Here is a 23,101-nt window from a genome sequence, read left to right as displayed (position 1 = left end):
CATATGTGTTCAAACACACGATATCTAATGCAGTCTGAGAGTCACAGAAGGCTTTCTAGGAAAAATGCGGAGACGAACATGTGAAAGGTAACCAAGGGTCAAGCAAGTGAAAAATGTAAACAAATACTCTTTCCAGAGGAGAAAACCTGTGTAAATTCCTGGAGATGAATCCATCCACAGTGTTTCCAGCCCCACCCCCACCTTGCTCCTAAGTTTGAAAATGCTTTCCTATGCCCAGACCAGTCATAGGAAAATAAAATATATACCTACACAAATTAAAAGACCAAGGTGATATATGAACAGTGTGTGAATTGCTAGGCACCAAGGACATTATTTTTCTCTAAACCTTCATATCTGGCTCTCTGGCTGTTAATTGTTTCATCACACTCACTTGTATGAACTGTTCCTTTCCTGAGATTGAAAGTCTGGGATCATCATGACAGACCAGTCTTGGGAGCAAATTTGGCTTTGAGCAGCTGTTTCTCTTCCCTAACCTTTCATTTTTCATCCAACTTAGCTTCACTGGTCTCCCTGACAATATCCTCATTCAAAACACAAAAGCAAAGCTGAAACAATGTTACTCATCATGCTTGCTAAAAGCATGACATCTCCCCTACCTCTACATTGTCCTGATTCCCTTCATTTATCATCCTTTGGCCTAATTCCCAAATTCTTCCAGTCGTCCTCTATGCTACTAGGGAAAGAAAATAGATATGTGATGGAGGAGAACTTGGCAAAATATGGGCCATCTTTAGCTAAATGTACATGTGTAATACACATGTGCATTGAGAATCGAAGTAGGCAGAACTAATTGTACATATACCACAGTGGCACCACATCTGGTCTCCATCAATGTCAGTTAAAAAGGAGAATTCACTTGGAGTTGGCCCCAGAGATGAGAACTTCTTATGTGTTCAATTCTTGGCACTTTGCGACTTACAACGTTACGCTTCACAAACGTTTCACCCTTTTGGCACCCAGTGGTTCTCTTCTGCTAAGTGGCGATCATGGTCTCCTGGTCTTTGAGTGTTCTTCCTAATTTCAGTGGGTAGTGATCACTACTCATGAGAGGTGTCTCATTTAGAGAAGGAAAAGAGATACAGATGCATGAAAAATGGTTCTCTTTCGTGTGTGCAAAACTACTTGATTAAAGTTAGGAGATGGGTTACAAATATTGCCCGTGGAAATCTATTTTGAATGCCAAAATCTGCTACAGAATGATGCTCCTAGCACTACCTAGTGCTAGCGGCATTTGTTTTACGCTCAGTGTTACAACCTTAGAAGTTTTCCTAGGAAATGTCAACATACTTCCATTGAAAATTAAAAACAAATTTCTTTTTTCTAAGGATCCAAATAAGGATGAGGAGAAACACAAGTCAGATCACTTTATTTCCAGTTCTAACAAGAAATACATGCTAGTTCTAATATTTGCATGTACTGCGTTGTGAATGAATGAATGAATGAAAATACAACTAAAAGAGAATCTGGCATGCTCCACTTCGGAAGAGCTCAGAGAAACTTATAAATACTCCTTCAATCACTTCTGGTTTTCTAATTTTGCATGATGTATCATGCAAGAGTGACAAACAATTGTTTCTTGTAAAATTACTTCCCACACAAAGCTTAGTATCAGCTCTTATAAGTCATTTCCTATGGTTTCTGAATCATTTGGACACAATTGTGCATCTGTGTGTTACTGAATGACCTAAATTACTCTAACTTCTGATTCATCACACCCCATCCTATTTTTATATTTAGCTCTATTTTTCTCACGAGTTTCTGTGTCAATACTGAGCAAGGTTATTCATAAAGAATTTTCAACTTATAGCTTTATTGTTTCCTTCCCCAAATAGAGTTTTTATGTTTTCTCTTGCCAAAGTTTCTTTCTTCTTAGGTTCTAATCCATTTGTATATACCAGGGAAATATACAGGATCTTTGAGCTAGAAAGAAATCTCAGAGTTGGTTAGCTCAACTCCAACAAATGCTTCATAAAGTCCTCAAAGGTAATTAGAACTCTGATCACTTCTAGGACAGAGAACCCACGAAGTCACAACCAATGTTTAATTAAGTAATTTTTACTTGTTCTCCTCTGTGCCTAATGAAAATAACTTTCTTCCATTTTTTTACATGGCTGGTCCCTAAATATAATCAGATCTCTCCTTAAATATCACCTTCTAGATGGCTGGGAATGTGGCTTAGTGATAGAGTGTTTGCTTAGCATGCATGAAGTCTTGGGTTTGATTCCTCAGTACTACATAAACAGGAAAAGCAAGAAGTATAGCTGTGGCTCAAGTGGTATAGTGCTAACCTTGCCCAGGCCCTGAGTTCAAGCCCTAGGAATGGCAAAAAAAATTAAAAATAAAAAAATAAAACCAAAAAGAACCCACACAAATATCACCTTCTCAGAGAGATATACCAATCATTCTCTATTCTCACACCCATCTTTATTTGTCTTTATATTATGATATCCTGACCACTCACTACTGATCTAGTATTAGTTGATCATCTGAGCCAGCTCAGAATATAAACTCCAAAAAAAAAAAGGTGGAATTTTGTTACCATAGAATCTTTAGCCCTTAGAACTCCCTGATATGTACTGATTACCAGCTAGATTTGCTGATTAACTAAATATGGTCATGAGGTTGGGCATCCTTAAAACTTTTACCTGACAATTCCAGTCCTGTCTTTTAGAATTCCATATGAGCAAACATTCCACATAACAGCCAGTATTCTAATATTCGAAAACAGCTTTCAAGCCCTTTTATTTCAGTACAACAACACGTCAGGTGTTAGAAAGAATTATCAGGAGCATATTTAGACACAACTTTATGATCACAGAGAAAAGAAACAGAAGGATGAAGATGTTGAGGGGATAATACAGATCAAGATGCACTGTATACATAAACTGCTTTGTTAAAAGGCAAACAAAATTCAATACAATTTAAGAGAAGTGAGAGAATGGGTGAAATGGGAAATGGGGTGAGAATTTTGAAAGAGGTGACAATGATCAAGACACATTGTATTCACAAACTGCTTTGTTGAATGGAAACTCTTTTGTACAACTACTTAAAGATAATAACTTTTTTAAAAAAAAAAGGAAAGAAACACAAAATGCTAGACATGCTAGAAGCTAGAAAACAGTAGACATGCTTTGGGGTTTGCAAACAATAACTGTGCCTGGGATTAAGAGTTGGAACTGAGCAAAGAGAAACAATCCACACTATTGCTACTTCTATTACAAACCAAAATTAATGATTAGTCCCTACAACCATACTGATCTCAACTTGTAGGCATAGCCACAATGTTACTTCTTCCTCTAGAAGACTTTCTATGTTAGCTGGACAATTAGCCTCTAAACCCTCAGTTTGTTTATTTCTAAATTGAGGAAAGAGACAGGGATCTCTTCAGAATTTCTGACAGCTTTGAAATTACCCCCATAGCCAACTTCTTTGTAGTAAATAAGTGCTACTTGAGAAAGATTGGCTCCTGCTGGGATTGGAGATTAGCAGACAAGCACTGAGTAGGAGGACTTTGGAAATAATACAAGAGAAGATATTAAGAATCTGTGAAGCATTAGTGGGCGCTGGTGGCTCACACCTGTCATCAAAGCCACTCAGGAGGCTGAGATCTGAGATTAAGGTTCCAACCCAACCCAGGTAGGAAAGTCCATGAGACTTGTCTCTAATTAATCACCAAAAAGCTGGAAGTGGAGCTGTGGCTTAAGTGGTAGAGCATTAGCCTTAATAACCAAAACAAAAATAGAAAAAAAAAAGAATCTATGAGGAATCCATTTGGTGGCATGGAATAAAAGTAGGCTGAATCTCAGAGACTGGGGACTTTACTGATTCTCCATGAACCGGGAAGAAGAAAGAGGGTATACTGTGTATACGAGCAAGTGCTAGACAAAGTCAAGGCCTAACATTGTAACATGACCAGAAAGAAACATTAAGAGAAATACATGTTTCCAGAGAAGCATCACTGAATTAAGTTGAAAGACAAAAGCCAGTGAGACTAAATGAATATGTCAGAAGGCTTATATGTACAAGGCTTATTTCAACTTCCCACCATGGGTTTTGTTGTTGAGTTGACATTTTTTTTTTTTTGGTCATTCCTGGAGCTTGAACTCTGGGCCTGAGCTTTTCAGCTCAAGGCTAGCGCTCTACCACTTGAGCCACAGTGCCACTTCCAATTTTCTGGTAGAGATAAGAGTCTCATGGAGTTTCCTGCCCAGGCTGGCTTTGAACGGTGATCCTCAGATCTCAGCCTTCTAAGTAGCTGGGATTACAGGTGTGAGCCACTGGCACCTAGCTAAAATTTTGTTCTTCTAAAGTTTCATTCTTCTTTGGAGTATCTTGACTTTCTTACTCTGCTTTTAAGTAATTCTATATTTAGAACTTGTATTACCTACTCACATATCACTAAACGATTATGAGAATAGCTAAAATTGGGAATTGCACATTATCCTACATGTATGGTATATTCACCTCATCTAGTCTGTTTCCAGTAACTTATATATCTTTCTTTTTTAGTATTTTTTTTGTCAGTTGTGGGGCTTGAACTCTAGGCCTGGGCACTGTCCCTCAGCTCTTCAGCCCAAGGCTAGCACTCTACCACTTGAGCTACAGAGCCACTTCCATAATATATATCTTTCTTGGTTAATATATATATATATATATATATATGTAGCTAATTCTCAGTGATGAGGGATAATGAGAGATGAACCACATCTTGGCAAATTAGATCCACACACCTTAATGTAGATAATATTTGTAAGCTCCTCTCTGACAAATATTTTTACTAAGGTTGGAAAGGATAAAAAATCAATACGTGAATCTGACTTTTCAGTCCCGTCGGCCTCCCTCGGAAGCAGCAGCGGGGCACAGGGAGCAGATGTCAGCAGTGTGAGAGGCTGCAGTGGACAGTGCTCAGCGACAGGTCATCATACTCACCTGGCACTGGGCCCTCACCTCCTGGGAATGCTTCATCCGTTTTTCTTTCCCCTTCAGAAAGCCAGCTAGCAAGACTAATTAAGCATTTGGAGGGTAAGGACCAACAGAAGGCAGGAGAGCAAACTGAGAAGGTGGGTGAGAATGATTTTTTTTTTGCCAGTCCTGGGACTTGAACTCAGGGCCTGGGCACAGTCCCTGGGCTTCTTTTCCTCAAGGCTAGTGCTCTTACTACTTGAGCCACAGCACCACTTCCAGCTTTTTCTATGTATGTGGTACTGAGGAATCAAACCCAGGCCTTCATGCATGCTATGTAAACACTCTACCACTAAGCCTTCCCAGACCCATGTGCTTTAAATACATTAATTAAAGCAGAACAAAGAAACCTACTGAAATTACTTTAAGAAGGAGGCAAGGGAAACAAGACTGCCAGACAGAGAAAGGAGGCTGATCAGATACATTGTATATTTGTACGAAAAGGTCATAATGAAACCTTACTTGTACAGCTAAAGTATACTAATAGAAAAAAAATTCCTGGGCTGGGAAGGTGGCTCAGTGGTCTTGCATGCCTGAGGCCCTGAGTTCGATTCCTCAGCACCACATGAGAAAAATAAATAAATAAATATGAAAAAAGCCTTAATTAAAATGGTCTAATTACTCACCTGCCTACCTACAATGAAAACAGTTACATTTACTTCCTCAATTTTCTCCTCAGATTATTTTCATGGTCTATTTAGAAAATAGTTCTTATACTGGTGTATCAAACTTATTTTACCACACATCTTTTTATTCTATGTTCCTAATCCTCTCCAAGAGATCTCTGTATGCTATTATCATTTTCCTTAAAAGAAAACACACACACACACACACACACACACATGCACAAACAATGAGTACTTCTCTAAGGAGGAGGCTGTGACCCAGACTCCTTCACCTTTCCTTCCTTACTAAGATCCGTATCAGGACACTGTCACCAAAATATTTACTGATTGCAGCAATTCCTTCCTTTTCAAGTTCCCAGTGAGCCTTCCTCCCCTCTGCCAGCACTGTCCTCCACCAGATAAAAATCATTGTTACCTGGAGGAAGCTGGTTTCCTGTCTGCAAGTTGCTCAGTCATGGCTTGCTCTTACTCTACCAGGATTGTCCAACTCTTCCTTTTCAATTTCTTTTTTACTTTTACACTATATCCTATATAGACTGAATCTCTTCATTCCATTCTTCACAGTTCCTTCAACCCAAACACAAAGTTCAACCTACACACTAGCTTCTTTCAACTTCCCACGGCCCTCGCTTCAACACCAACCCACTTTTCCCACCCATTGACCCACCCAGGCTTTCTATTCTTTTCCTCCAGTATCTTGGGAACCACCTAAGTAAACACGATTTACAGTTTAAAAAAAATACTGAGCTCTGACAAGATAATTAAATTACCTAAGACTGTGGACCAGACATATACTCTACGTAGAAGTCATGAAAGTCACCGATGTTTTGAAAAGAGAAAAGTATTGGACACAGTCTTCTGAATATATTTTACTGAGATTTTTAGATTAAACCTTTGGCTGACTCTCCACTGGTTCCCTCCTGGTCTGAACACAGAAGCTTAAAGAGCTTTAGTCTCCTTCCAATGACTCCAGGCAAGAATATGGATAAAAACTCAAAGGCACAATGGCTCAAATGGCCTCCATCTAAGCCCCCAAAACTCAGATATCCAGCCTGTCCCCAAGATCTTGGCAAACAAGACCAATCAAATCCCTTTGAAACACTTCACACATACGTGTCTAGTCTTCCTCACTATTTCATCCTCAACAGATTTCCTCTCCTTAACCTCTCATTCTCAATTTTCCATGAAAAACCATCTGTAGCAAAGGTTAGAAGTGAGGCATTGTACTCCACTTAGAGATACCGTAAATGAAGGGAGAAAATGATGGGTAAAGCACAGTCATAGGCAAAGCAAAATTACCTTTGCCTGATGCTGGGCTATGTTTCTTATTGTCCTGCTTTAGATGTTCAACTTCGTGTCTCCTTAAAGAACAAAGCCATGAGTGAAGTGTAGAACTCTGAAATGAGAGTTCAGTCTCAGCTATGCTGGGAGTGCTTACCTCCAAATGTTTATCCGTGATTGACTGACAGTACTTCGTACTCATTTCCTAGTGCTGCCTAACAAATTAGCACGCATTTAACAGATTAAAACAAGATTAACTTATTATCTGACACACCCCATAGGTCAGAATTTTTGGCACATTCCTGTGGAGTCTTCTGCTCAGAGACTCACAAAGATGCAAAGTGTGAGCCAGCGCTGTGATTTTATCCAAGGCTATGGGCTTCTTCCAAGACCCTTGGTTTTTGGCAGAATTCAGCTCCATGTTGTTGTAGGGCTGAGGTCCCTGATTGCCTGATGGCTGTGATCAGGGGCCTACCCAGAATCACGCAGCAGGAATTTCACCAAACATGGACAGACTTGGGGTGGGAAGGTAGAGGAGTCATTTCAGAAGCCATCTGGAAACTCCACCTACCACAGCAGTTCAAGCAAGAGCAGCTTGCAGAATATGCACAACTGAATCATAAAGTGATGGTAGTGGATGACCAATTGGATTAGGCCAATCACAGCTGGCACAATCATTTGTCAGTAACCACCTGCCTCCCCCAGCCCCTCTCTCCCATGCAATGATCCTAACAGGATAGTCAAATGGACTGTGAGAGACCTATAACACCTATTTGTAAAACAATGTCATTTGTAAAAAAGTGTACTACAGAAATAACATTCAGGGGCTGGGAAAGTGTCTCAGTGGTAGAGTGCTTGCCTTGCATGCATGAGGCCCTGGGTTCATTCCTCAACACCACATAAGCAGAACAAGCCAGAAGCACCACTGTGGCTCAAGTGGTAGAAAATTGAAAAGCAACAGCCTTTGAGGGTAGGGGCTCATCTGTGCTAATCTTTGGAGAGTAAATTCACAAACCTCCAAACAGCCTTGGAATCTTAAGGATCTTGGGATGTGATTTATCCATACCTTGTCATAAACACTTCTTTGCTAAAATCTTAGGCTAAACCTGAGGAAATTATGATACTTAAAACACAGTACAATTATAATATTTTTCCTCTAGTATTCTAAAAGAATGGGCAATAAAAGTCACAATTACTCAGGTTATGATGGTATACATAGAGAAAGACTGATAAAAATATATATATATGCCAGACAATGGTTTCTCTAATTTACACTACTAGTATCGCATTAAATTACAAATGAAACATTGTTATTAAATGAAACCTTCCACAAACTCTACTAGATTAAAAGCTATTTTCTTTCCGCAATATTTATGTTTTGAGGATTAAACACATATCAAGATAGAGCCGTCGTTATCAATTAAAACAGCAAGCTAATGTTCCTCTAGGTTGTACGGTGCTATACTGAAAATGAAAATCTGCCTGCCCCAGTGGACTGAGTACTCTGAGTACTGAATCCCAAAGTACTGCCAACTGCCAATCCTTGCAAACTATTGCTTGCCTAAGGAACTTGTAGGAGGAGAGCAACTCAGCACAAATCCAACAAGAAAGAACTCAATACATCTATCAATAGATATTTTAGAGCAATTGGTTTGCTTTTGAAAACAACTGCATCCCACTTATCTTTGAGCCTTAGATCCAACCCAAAGTCGATTCCTTTCACTATTATTTTTAAGTTGGTACAATTTGTGTTGGCTCAACTAAAACCTAGAATTCTGGCACCCTTTTTCCTTCCCTCCTTAAATTTTAGAAGCTTTTCCTGTACCTTGAACTATATTAGTGCCAAGCATTTCATTCCAGTCAAAGTCTGTGTCGACTCATGGGTTAGAGAGGCTTCTGCTCATGTCTCCACAAAAGCCTGGCTTTCCTGGCTTTGTTCTTGGCTCTTAAAGAATTTCTCATGTCCAGCCCTCTTCAGCATCATCCAGCTACAGCCCTCTTGAGGGCTTCTGCAGACAGCCTGACTGTTCTTTCTCTATTCTCTGTGTCCTTTCAATGTCTGTGGCTTTTTGTGTGATGGCAGTTCCAAAAACTGACTTTAAATTGCTCCTACCAAGTGTCTGGTTACACAGTCATCTTAAGTATAGATCTTTTATTTCTTCCTTATGAAAGTCACTAATCCTGAGTCTTGGTCTGTGGAAATGTTCAATCCATATTCAATTTCTGAGGGATAAACCAGGGTATGTTAGGAAGAAAGAAGGAAGGAAGGAAGGGGAGAAAGAAAGAAAGAAAGAAAGAAAGAAAGAAAGAAAGAAAGAAAGAAAGAAAAAGAAACTGAGCAAGCAGTAAAACACACACACACACACACACAGGAGCATCATTTTCTATATGTAAAAATACTGTGGACGTTGGCAGAGGAAACTCAGTAAGTACTTCCTTTGGAGAAGAATGCCAGAGAACTGAAGCCAAAAGAGGTTTATTGCTTTGTTTTACTTTGCTTGCCCATCTTACCACTTTTATTTGTCACTCGGTGGTTAGGTCCTATGTTGACTTATAGATTACTTGGTATGACAGCAAGGACAGAGGTTACCAAAGTTGCCAGTTTGTGTGATGAGGCTTCTGGAAAACATACAAAGACACGATATGGCCCAGCCTTATTGAGTTTGGTACGAATCTGTGCCATATATTTGGAATCCCAGTTTCCTTCACAGCAAAGATACAGATCACTTGCAGTGTCTGCAGCACCTTCTTTTCAAGTCCCACTCCACAGATGCACGTGTGAGGATTGGTGATGTGTTCCCTACACATCACCATCTTGTGGGTGGAATGGTAGCTAGTCTCACAACCCTTTTTTGTGGGAGCCATTTTGCTAGGCCCCAGGTTATTGTGTCCTATTCATTCCCTTTATAAAATCATGCATTTTAATTGATAATAAAATGAAAATAGAACTAAAAAATATGGAGTTGTTTTTTAAAAAAATAAAAGTCCAGTGCTGGTTTGGCTCAAAAGGAGAAAAGACGAGTTCACTAATGTCATTCTGTGTCACCTAGAACTGAAGTGACAAAGCCCTTCCTCCTATGCAGGAAGGAGCTGACATCATTCAACGAAACCCCTGCCAAGCGAGCACTCTTCTCTGTGCTGTGAGGATTCACACAAAATGTTCCTCAATGTTTTTGTCTCCAGACACAGAGAAAGCTGGGACAGACCCACGAATCAGTGAGGAGAGATTAAAGCGGTTAGTAGCTAAATGCCAGGGTCTCACTTCTATTACTAAATGTATAATTGTTAGAATCACAATGCTGTGGGTTAAATTGTTACCTCTTGGGGGAAAAATAGATATATTAGAGTCATACACTCTAATAACACCTCAGGCCAGGATTTGGATGCAGGGTCTTTATAATGCAGGACAGGGTCTTTATAATGCAATCAAATTGAAGTCAGGTCAAGGAAAACTTTGCACAGAGACAGACTCACAGGGGAAAGGTACTATGAAGACACAGAAAGAACATCACTTACAAGCCAAGAGGCACTCACGGCCAACAGAAGCTAGGAAAGAGCATTAGCATAGACTCTGTGAGAGTCTCTATTTCAAATGCACACAAAGAACAGTTATTAAAATATGTTTGTTTAGAGTTACAAATGCGAAATGCAATGTGGCATATAATTCGCTACCAAAAGTAGCTCTTCAAGAATGAAGAGATGGGATTACATTCCACTCCAAAGCCTCTGCACGGCAAAGAAAATGACAACCCACAGAATGGGAGAAAATCTTTGCAAGCTATTCACCAGACAGATCACTGATGCCTATAAGATAGACGAAGCTCCAAACAATTAGATACCAAAAGAACAAACAATCCAGGAAATAAATAAGTGATCCTCTCTTAAGAATATCCTCCTTTGTTCTCACTGTGTGAATGTTTAGAGTGCTGTTTAATTAATCATGTCCAAGTATAATTATTTGTCTTTTACTATCCATTGAGTTTACTTGCAGATTTATAGACACATTCTAATTATTAGGAGAAGATCAGAAGGGCGCAATAGCTATGTGCACATGATTATATAAAATCATGCTCATCAAAATGAACTCAAAGAAATAGAAACAAGGAGGGTTTTATTGTACTGTTTGCAGTTCTTTGTTTCTTTCCTTTTTTTTCTTTGGTTTATTCCCTTTTGTACCCTTTGCCTTGTATATAAGTTTATCTGACTTGAGGAGGGGAAGGGAAAACATAGAAACAGTGGGACAAAGGGTGAAGCAATTCAGCAGTGATTCTCACTAGACACTATGTTGGAAATGAACTATACAACTTGGGATGGAGCTAAGTAGGGAGGGGAAAACATAGGAGAGAATGAAGGAGGTGGTGACACTGTTCAAAAGGAAATGTTCTCATTACCTGACTTATGTAACGGTATCTCCTCTGTACATCACTTTTATAATAATGTTTTAAATAAATTTTAATGGGTGAAGGAATTGGATAGTCCTCAAAAGGAGAATTACAAGGCAACACATGAAGCAATATTCAACATCTTAAGCTATAAAAGAAATATGAATCAAAACAACACTGAGATACCAACTCAGTGTAGGAATAGCCATCATCAAGAAAACAAAAATAGCAAATGCTGGCAATAATAGGAGGGTAAAGAAACCTTTAACACTGTTGGTGGGAATGATGCCAGTGTAGCCACTATGAAAATCTGTATGAGCATTGCATAACAGAAAATAGAACAGCCATATAATCCCACTATACTATTCTTAGGCATATATACAAAGAAATGTAAATCCGTATATAGTAGAAATGCATGCATACACATATTTATAGCAGCACGCTTTACAAAGGCCAAACTGTGTTTGTAGAAGCCTAACAACCAATGAATAAACAAAGGAAATATGCTATAGGAAGATGAGAGATAGATATATAGATACATACAGTACACATTATTTAGCAAGAGAGAATGAAGTTATGTCTTTGGAGAAAAAAAATGGGTGGAATTGGAGATCATCATGTTAAGTCACATAGACCAAGCTCACAAAGATAGAATATCACATCACCTTTTCACTTATCTGTGAAATCTAGACTCTAAAAAAAAATTATAAGACAGAATTAAAGAAAGAAGCACTGCTTAGGAGGAACCAAGAGGAAGGGTGTGGGGGAGGAAGAAAATGTTAGAGGTGAATATCACCCAAATACTATACACACACACACACACACACACACACACACGTGTGTGTGTGTGTGTGTGTGTGTGTGTGTATACACGGTAATGACATAATAAAACCCACTAAAAGTTGCTAAAAGTGGAGGAAGAGAAGGGAGTTAAGAAAAGACAACAGAGGAGGTGAATTTGATGAAAATATATTATATACAGCTAGGTGTGTCAGCACCTACCTATAATCCCAGCTATTCAGGATCTGGAGATCAGGAGAATCACAGGCTAAGACCTGAGTAGGCAAAAAAGCATAAAACTCCATTGAAAAAATAACAAGTAAAAAAAAATGTGGGGGGGGGGAGAAGGGGGGAGGCTAGGCACTATGGCTCAGGTAGTAGAGCACCTACCTAGCAAGGGCAAAACTTGAGCTCAAACTCCACATATATATACATGTATATGTATATATAATCATAATAAAACCTTTGTATATTAATAACAAAACCAAAAATAAAGAAGTTTCTCTGTATCATGCCCTTGTGTGCTCATTATACTCTGTTTAACTACTATGAGGCTGGTTGCTTTGCTTTAGTTCCGCAGTCCAGGTAAAGAAAGTCACCCCTCCTTCCATGCCTTTGTTTATGCTAATTTGTCAGACATGAAAGCACATCTAGCATCCGTCTGACAAAAGCAACTGCTCAGAAGCTGGTTTTGATCTCCTGCTATTGGAAACCTCATGACAGGTGACACTCGCTCAGAGAAAATAAATGGACAAAGCCTTGTTACGCTTCTAATGCTCTGACCGAACAGGACAGGACCCAGGCGACATGGTGTGTGGTTTCCGTCTTGGTCTCTTATAGTCTTCCTAGGTTAGAAATCTGTCTGTCTAGCTCACAAAGGGATTCAACCCTTTTTTTTTAATTTGAAATATATTGGAATCTTCTTGTCTGGATTTTTCTTTAAAGAATCTGTGTTAATTCCCTTCTATATTTTTTTTAATGAGTTTCCATTCAGATGCCAAATGGAAGTGACTGGTGGAAAGATGTTTTGTGACTCATATAAATGCCTGGTGGCCTTTTATCCTCATTAACTATTGTGTGTTTCAACTTGATAGTTTTTCATAGAAAGGAAAAAGAAAAAACCCGTCTTAACTGACACATAGATTTGAATGGAAGCTCCTATGAAGCTCCCTTGTTTATTTACCATACAGGTTCACAGGATAGTCCCCTGGGAAGGATCTATCTAAACAGTTCCTGCTACTGGTGAAAGACAGTCCCTTTTTGTCCCCCACATAAATGTCTCAGAGCTATTGACTAGATTCACAGACAATTCAACTGATGAGTTTAAATATAAAACTTCACAGACAATTGGATTGTGGAAGACAGAAGCAATTCTATGCATTTAAAAATATAACTGAAGAACAAGCAATATCTGAATTAGGTGCAGCAAGATTGGTGCATGAACTGCCCTTTTTTTCTTTTTTCTTTATCTTTTTCTCTTTTTTTTTTGTCCCAGTACTGGGGCTTGAACTAAGCTATCCCTGAGCATATATTTGCTTTTTGGCTCAAGGCTCCACCACTTGATACAGTTCCACTTCCAGCTTTATGGTGCTTAATTGGAGATAAGAGTCTCATGGACTTTGTTATGCAGGCTGGCTTCAAACCACAATCCTCCGATCTTAGCCTCTGAATATCTAGGATCACAGGTATGAGCCACTGGCACCCATACAAGATCTTAGAATTTTGTGCAAAATGTTTACTTGTGTGTTACAGCATTGGAAGATACCAGATAATCTGAAAGCACATGAAGAGCTGCAAAAGCTCGAAGAAAGCATCCCAGCCTATAGGTAGGAGATCCCGTCCTTCTGTTGTAGCTGCTTATAATGCATTTCTGCAGTCTTGGGTACACTAGAAATAAAGCTGGAGCATGGGGTGGGGAGTGTAATTTAAAACATCACCTAGAAGAGAGTGTGCAGGTATGTATCTGTTATTTATTTCTTTGCTTGTCTCCTGAGAACACAAACTCCTTGGGGTCATCTCTCAAATATCAGTTTTGTTTTAAAACAACCACAACAACAAGGTTTTCTCAAGGAAACCAGCACAGTCAGTAATAAACTTTGAAAGATGCCAGAGATGTATGGAGTGTGTACATTTTTAGATGAACGCATACATTAGGTGTGGTTAGGGAGAGAGAAATAGTCATAGCACCAAAAAAGACAGCACTCTGTGCAGGCTTAGAACTGCAAAGCAGATGAGACATGAAAAGACAATGTTGTATGTGAGATGCTCACAAAGGGCTGCCAGTAGGGTGGAGTGTGCAGAGACTTTATTGTAGTACAAGACACAAAGCCCCTTTAGGGGCTGGCAAGAAAAAGAGAATCTCAAAAGGGAAAAGGCCAACTAGAAATAAAAAAAAAAGTGCACAACAAAGGGTTGCAAGTGTCTGAGAAGCAATAATGTCCTATTAGAGGATCTGGGTTGAATAGAGATGGAGCACCCCACAACAGGACTCTGAAAACACAGAAGACACAAGAGCCACAGAGCAAGATCACAGGTCACTGAAGCAGCTTTGAAATGCCAGCACATCCAGCAAGCTCTATTTCATTATTAAAACTAGACAGGGGACCACTATCAGTTCCCCGATGAGGACTCTGTGGTTTAAAACTTCCCGATTCTCATATTCAAGTGATATTGTTAGTCTATTTGACTATTGTTGCCAGTATGATTATGGTCAGATTATGCCTCTTTTTATGGAAGGGTGGGAAGTTCAGCTAGGTAGCTCAGCCTGGCCTAGAACTCTTGGTCCTCCTGGTTTTACAACAGACATGCTCTACCATTTCCGAGCTTGACTTCTAGTTAAAGCTGTTATCTAAAACTGCCTATCAATGCATCACCTAAAGTGAAGACCTAGGTGGAGCCTTTTGTCTTTTTACACATGCTACTTTGATTAATTCTAACTGCACTCTTACTCAGCCTATGAAGAAGCACAGATGGTTAAGCAAGTAGCATCCCACCTTGGACAGTCATATGATTCCGTCTTGCTTCCTAACCTACCCTGCACAGAAGGTGACTGGCTCTCAAGCACTCAGATGGGATGAGTTTGCCTATTTCCACTTCACCCTGACCCAGATCTTCTCTATCTTATTCCGTGGTAACTAACTACATGTGTATTATTTTTGGCACAAAACAAAGACCACGTGGAAAAGTTCCATCTGGGTTCTTCATGGCCAATGGAGAAAGTCTTGGGCAAATATTTTATACTTCATTCATGCACACATCTCATAATTTATCGAGTTAAAATCTAGAACCTGGCAGATACCAAGCAGGATTTTCTGTGTCTACCTGAGTCTTAAAACTAAAGACAAACATAATGTCTAGGCTATTAACATTCTGAGGAAGGAGTGGTCACTCTTCTAAGTGAGAGGCCAGGAAGGCAGCCAGAAAGAAGGAAAGAGCATTGGTTGAAGAGGAAACTAATGTCTGAATATCACATGCAGAAGGAATGTAAGAGTCCCAAGTGCAGGGTTTAGAAACTGAGTGTTTGGGTAGGGACCATTTAAGGCTTCTTGAAGACAGCATATGACTGGGGGAAATAGAAGGAATACTATTGTCATGGGGAGAGAGAGAAAGAGAGAGAGAGAATGCTACCAGGGAGACCAAGTCCTCCTCAACAGAATTAGAATTATATGTAATGGACAATGAAAAGCAACACATGTTCCAGGAGAACAAGTTCTAGGCAATACAAGTTCTACTTGTATCCAAGATACATTTTTAAAAGTGTTTTGAATAGACTGACAAAGTACACCCTTTAGCTATGAAATTCAGAGTGTGGAACAGTCTAACAGTCCAGGTATAAAGGTTTATTCGAAATGCAAATGTCTACCTTAGAAACTGCTGATAGCAATGTCATTTCTCTTTGTGCCCATGGTACTCAGCACATCGTATAAAGGCAGTATGTTTTGCTAATAAGCAACCTGAGATTTAGGGGATGAAGGAGGAACACACATAAAACAATGAGATCCAAAAGGAAATCAGTGCCAGAAACTGGCATTATTAAGAAGTCTGAGGGCTGAGAGACACAGTGCATACTTGTGTTACTAGCTGTTTGGGAGGGAGGGATAGGAAGAGGTTTGCTAGGCAAAAGTATAAGACCCTATCAAAAATAGAAACTAGAAAGGTAAAAACAAAAAGAAACTAAAAGCAAAAGGGCTGAGGGTATAGTTCAAGAAGGCCAGTGTTCAATCAACAAGACCACCAAAAAAAATTTTTAAAGAAAAAGTCTGATCCTAGAATGGCTATAGATATGACAAGAAAATAACTGATAATAGATAGATAGATAGGAACAAAATGAGGATTTAATCAGTGGAGAGGAGGAAAAATGAGAGACAGAGAACATTCCTATTTCAAGAAACTTAAAAAAGAAAGAAAGGAAAAAGAGTCTCTTTGGAAAAAACAAGTAAATAATAAAATATTGAAAAGAATTTTGTCTTTCAGAAAAAACATGCCACCTTGAGAAAAATTTGGGTGAGGGAGAAACATACAATTCAGAGATGCTGAAGGTTCCAACAAGAGAGCAATTAATGAGGTAAAATTAAGTAGATAAAATCCAATAATGAGCATTTGTTAAGCACCATAATAAACTGGAAATTATGCTAAGCAATAGAGATATGCAGATGAAAATAAGTGGTTTCTTCCCACACAGAATTTATAATCACAAGAGGAATCAGTCAGGACTGACACACAATTACAGTGCAGTAACAGCTTTAATCAAGGCATTTAACAATGGTAGGAAGAGCAGACCAAAACCCAAAACGTGCTATTGGAATTATGAAGGTGCTGGGGCTCCATTTTTTCCCTGTTAATTGAATTCTTATATACCTTTACAGACTCACACCCACCCCACTAAGTCTATGTGGTTTGAGTCTCAACCCCAGGAGAGGGGTATAACCCTGGACCCCTTCAGTCAGCAATAGCAATGCAACCCAGGCAAGGATAATCAAAGTCCTCCCAGAACTTTCTTTTATCTGTGTACCAAATTGTATCCTTTAAATATGGATGCAGATTATGGCCTGTCAATTAACAAACTGAAAAGAAAGGAAGGAAGAGGAAGAGAAAGAGATAGGGAGGGAAGGATGAGTACAAGGACAGGCCACCTGTCCTCACAAACAGGAAGCCAGGTGCCAGCAGCCCACCTCTATAATCCTAGCCCATCAGAAGGTGAAGAGCTAGAGATTGTGGTTCAAAACCAGCCCAAGCAGAAAAGAAAAGGCCCTGAGATTCCATCTCTAAACGAATCAGCAAATCCTACGAAATTATGAAGAGTGAGGGACGGGGTAGGGAGGGAGAGGGTGAGTGAGAAGATTGAAAGGGATGACACTGATCAAGATATATTGCATTCATAAGCTGTTTTGTCAAATGGCAAAACAAATAAAAATAAAATAATAACCAGCAAAAATAACCAGCTGAATGTGTGACTCAAATGGTAGAGCACAAGCATGAGCAAGAAAGCCAAGTAAGCCTAAGGCTCTGTGTTCAAACCCGTATAGCCAGAAGAAAATAAATACAGAAGGATGGATGAGCATGAAGGAAAAGAAACTGTAAGGTTAGTTGTGAGAACAATTATGCTTGACGGTTCCCAGCACTAGCGTCAATGTTTCCATCCTCATCAGGTGTTGTTACAAATACAGAAGCCCAGTGTTGAAGGTTCTTTTCCCAGTAGCTCTAACAGAAACCCCTGAACTCACTCGAAATGGCCAAGTGGATAGGAACTCACCCTGAGACTTGTTTTATGTCACCACCCTTGCAGGCAGAAATGGAGCCACAGGGTTGGAAAGGTACACAGTGGTAGAGTACTTGCCTTGCATGCATCAGGTCCTGGGTTCGATTCCTCAGCACCACATAAACAGAAAAAGCCGGAAGTGGCTCAAGTGGTAGAGTGCTAGCCTTGAGCTGAAGAGCTGAGGGACAGCGCCCAGGACCAGAGTTCAAGCCCCACAACCGACGAAGAAGAGGAGGAGGAGGAGGAGGAGGGGGAGGAGGAGGAGGAGGGGGAGGAGGAGCTGCACCTGAACACAGTGATTGAGATGGAGCAGATTGAGATGGAGCGGATGAAAAGAACACAGGAGTAATCACCAACAAGAAGTGCATTCAGTTGTTCCCTAAGAAAGGTAAGGGATGCTGGTCAAACGCAAACACCAATTCTTTATTTTGACTTCACATGACCACACACATTGTTTGGCCAGAAGACAATCTAAAGGTCATGGAGGCCTTACATTGGCGCTAACTCCAGGATCTCTGGGTAATGATCATCCTTCCAAGACCAGTGTGAATGTATATTCTCATAGTCAAGCCACCTTTATATCAAGTACAACCACACCCAGTGTTCCAGTGTTAGATAAGCATGCAACAGGAAGTGTTGAGGAAGGTTAAGGTATGTTGTCTCCAGGTAGTGTTCTTATACTTATCTAATTTAATTCTGTAACTTCTGTTAATACTGCTTTATTGTCAATATGTAAACGCAGGTTAAGTGGCTTAACCAACACAATATACCAGCACCACCACCAGCTGGTGGATCATGCTTGTAATCATAGCTACTCAGGAGGCTGAAATCTGAGGATCCCAGTTCAAAGCCAGCCTGGGTAGGAAAGTCCACGAGACTCTTATCTCAAATGAATCATAGAAAAAGCAAGACGTGCTGGCCTTGAGCAAAAGGAACTTAAGGGTCCAGAGTTCAAGGCCTAGGACCAGCAAATAATAATAATACATTAGCACCATGGGCTGTTCTGAAGCCAACATTCTTCATCTTCATTCTCTGTTGTAGAACTTTGTTGCACTCAGGAGTATTTGTGCTTGTATGTGTGTTTTCCATGACTGCACATACACAACGCCTATTGCAGTGTCCAACAGAGATACACTGAACTGACATCTCTGTATAGCTAAAACCATGCAACAAAAGGGAGATTATTGTTTTAAAAAAACAGGAACTAATAACCTCTACTACTAAATCCATAAGGAAATACCTTTGAGCAGGAAATGTTCTAGAAAAAAAAATAATAATACAAAGAAGGAAGAAAAGAAGTGGGGGAGAGAGGGAAGGAAGAAGGGAATGATAGCTCAAAGTAAATAACCATGGTAATTATATTTTTTTCCTACTCCCAGTCTGTTCCAAACTATCATTTTTCATTGCCTTGACCCATAATTTGGTGTCCTCCATTGCTTAAGCCATACAATTCAGAAGCCTTGATTTTTTTTTCTTCTTGGCTCTGCATTTAACTCATTTTGGAATATTACAAAATCCATCTGTTCTCTAAGTATCCTGCTCTCTGTTCGGCACCAAACAGGGGATCAAATGCTGATCCATGACCAAAATACTCAGACATCCCTGAGATTAAGAACATTAACCACAAAGGAATATTTGACTGTTGTTCCTGTGCGCTATTGTTAAGAGGACATTGGGAAAGATGAAAGCTGTAAACTCGTGGGGAAAGGATCCATGCAGTTATATTAAATTGTTTTCCATTACTTAAAAATCCTAGACAAGCAAAAGCATCCTGCTTCTCTATGTGAAAGTCTTCATGTTCTTTAATCATGAATAAAAATTCAAGCTTTCTAATGATTCTACCTTCATAAATCTTACTTCTGATGATCTAAGTCTTTGGTCCATGCCTTGGCCCTGTTTCTACAAGATTGCCTAAATATTAAATACACCAATGTGAGAATAAATGCCAACAAACTCAGCTAATACTAGAATCTTAGGAAACATCGTAACTATTCCATTACCAAAACTATGAAGGAAAAATAGGTTTTTCCAGTTGGCTTTGTCGCGGAAAACAGGTACTTCAGAGATTATCCAGAAACTTTATGCAGGCAGAAAGAAAGGTAGGTAAGTAAGTTACTGAAGTTTGAACTCAGACCTTTGCATTTGATAAATACTTGATAATACTAGAGCCATGCCTCTAGCCCAGAAAGGAAAATTTTTCCCAATGGCTCTCCATCCCAGTAAGCATTTGTCTTTTCATTCTTTGGCAGAATTAAAGAAGAGTTATCCATTTCGGTGCTGATTGACTTGGCTGTTTATTTATGCAAAGTTATTCATCTCTATGTTCATCCTTTTACTCACTAACAAGTCACTACATGCTTCTTTTTTCCACTTCTCACTCTCACTCCTGCCTGAGCTTATATAGACCCACTAATGAACACACACTGGCTCTCCTTCTACTACAACTCTGACCTCTCAACCTCTCTCTCTCTAGCTCTACATTTGTGACCATACTACTTGATATTTCTTCTTGTGCCTCTAACTTAATATGCTCAAACCTAATACGGTCAGAGAGAGAGAGAGGGAGAGAGAGAGAGAGAGAGAGAGAGAGAGAGAGAGCCCAAATTCATCAAACACTATAAAAGGAGGGTGGAAGGGAGGAATGGGAATACAATGGAAAGGTATTTATGTATTATTTATTTATTTATTTATTCAAAATACACTGTAAAATTGTCACAGTGAAAGTCCTTCATATTACTAAGGTATGCTAACTCAAAAATAAGTTTTTTAAAGCGTTCCTTTACTTACTTGACTTTCAGGAGTAAGTAAGACCATATTTTGCTTCCAGGCTCTCAGTATTGTATTCACTTACTGTCTGAGGTGCACGCGCACCTGCTTTTCTTCTTATCTCCTTGGCCATTCATTCTTATGCCCCATCGTGGGTTCCTCCTCTTCTCCCCAACCTAATATCAGTACTCTGCAGCTGAGTCCTCACACCATTTGTCTTCCTTTTCTCCACTTGCTCCTTTGATGATCTCATCCAGCATCATGGTTTCATACACCATCTCTATGCTGATAATTCCCAAATTTATGACCCTCGCCTAGACATCACTCCTGAACGAACTCCAAATTCAGACACCCAAACACCTACTTTATAACTTCACTTGGATGCCTAATAGGCATCTGAAACTCGCATATCCAAACCCAAGGACTCGACCTTCCCCCTCAGCCTGTCTCCCCCTGTAGCCTTTCCCATTTCCACACAGATTGACTCCAGCCTCCAGAAGCCTAGACTTAAATCTCCAATCTGTCAACATGCTCCACGCCTGCGCCCCTGCTGCAAACCAGGCTTCCCAAGTCTCCACCAACAGCTATCACCGTGCGGTAACTTCCCAACAAATCTCCCTGCCCTTATATTTGTCCTCGTAGAGTCTTTTCTTTATCAGTGACTCGGCCAAAGTGATCTTGTTAAAATTATAGGTCATCTTAACAAAAGCTTCTAATGCCATCCATTTCTATGATAGGAAAATATTAAAATCCTGAGAATGACCAGCAAGGCCTTACACAAGACCCAGCACCACTACTGCTGTCCTGCATCTGTAGCCCTTGTTCACTCTAGTCCAATAATGTTTCCAATTTGCTAGGACACTCCAATATTTCTAACACAAGACTTTTTTATATTTGCAGTACCTCTTCCCATGTCACACGTTCTCCAACGATTCACAATGGCTCAATCTTTTATCTCCTTCATGGAATTTTTTAAATGGAAGTCTTTGCCAGGAGATGGTGGCTGAGACCTGGGGATCACAGTTGGAAGCCATCCTGGATAGGAAAGTCCATGAAACTCTTTCTTCCACCTGAGCACCAAAAAAGCTGGAAATAGAGCTGTAACTCAAGTGGTAGAGCACACTAAGCTTGAGCACAAAGGAGCTCAGGGACAGTGCCCAGGCTCTGGAGTTCAAGCCCCAGGACTGGCAACATCTATGGTCATCTCAAAGTAAACTTCCCTGGAGTGTGTGTGTGTGTGTGTGTGTGTGTGTGTGTGTGTGTGTGTGTGTGTGTCCAGTCCTCTAATCTAAACACAGGTAGAGGAGAGTTGGTCTCTCCTGACTCCCCAGTCAATGACTAATTAACAAATTGACTCTGACATTCTAATTATTAATACTTAGAATAATTAGTGTTCATAACTATCATAACACTTACCACTACTCTCGTACATGAGAATACCTCATAAGATTGGCCTACGTTCACTCAGCCAATGAAAGAGTCAGTCTGAATCAGAACTTAAATCTGAGACTTAATAACCCAAAAACTATACTTAATTACATTTCTAGGCTATACTGTCTTAAATCTATGTGAGTCATATGATAGGTAACTTCTTAGAAAGGTTCTTTCTTTTGCAACATATCAATCTCTTAAAAGTTATTTTACCTAAGACTTTTTTTAAAATATCTTCTGTGATCTCCTCAATTATAACTTGGAAATCCCATCCCATGTTTATGCTTTTAGCGCAACAAATATTTATTTGTTGTTGTATTAACACCTCAGCTTACTTTTATATTTTTTTACAATACTTATTAAACTCATCACTTCATTGTACAAATTTAAGCCAAAGCTTCCCTTTCACTGCCAATCAAGGTCAGATCATAGACATGGATTTGCACTCCACGAAAATGAACTGTGATTTGCACTTTCATGAACTTCTTCAGGCTTTATTTGGGGAATACCTAAGGATATCTAAAGATATGTCTCCAAAAATATTCCGTCCTCTTTGGCTCCCTTCACGCCCCGTCAGCTTGGTGACAGTGATTGCTGCTGCTCAGTGGGGAGGCAGAGTGGAGAATTTTGCTGAGGGTGCAAATCACCCTGGGGAAGACCAGGGTCAGCGCTGTCCTTTCTGTTCAGATCTTTTCCTTCCCTGCTTCACACTTGGCACCTGTTCCTCAACATTTGGCAAAAGCTGATTTACTCCTGCATGCAATTGTCTAGGCCAATACCTTCCTTTGCCTTTCTGGGAAAAAAAAAATAAAACTTTTAAAATAATGGGGATTCCTGTGGCTTGGAATAAATAAGAATCGCACTGTAGGTAACGCATTCTCTCACCATATGCATATGCATATGTGCTGAGCTTTGAGCAAAAGCCACAGCCTGAACTCTGCTCCATTATCTGGAGACGTCTGAAAGCTCCCTTTGATTTTAGCATTGGATCCTTTCTGTGCTTATGTTAAGCATAAATATTCCTGAAAGAAGTAAAATATCGTAACACTACACTGCTAGTTTGTCAGACGTCTTCATGGGTTAGAAGAAATAGA

Source organism: Dipodomys ordii, unplaced genomic scaffold, assembly GCF_000151885.1.
Source record: "Dipodomys ordii isolate 6190 unplaced genomic scaffold, Dord_2.0 Scaffold4, whole genome shotgun sequence".
Lineage (NCBI taxonomy): Eukaryota > Metazoa > Chordata > Mammalia > Rodentia > Heteromyidae > Dipodomys > Dipodomys ordii.
Note: the sequence above shows the minus strand (reverse complement) of the source record.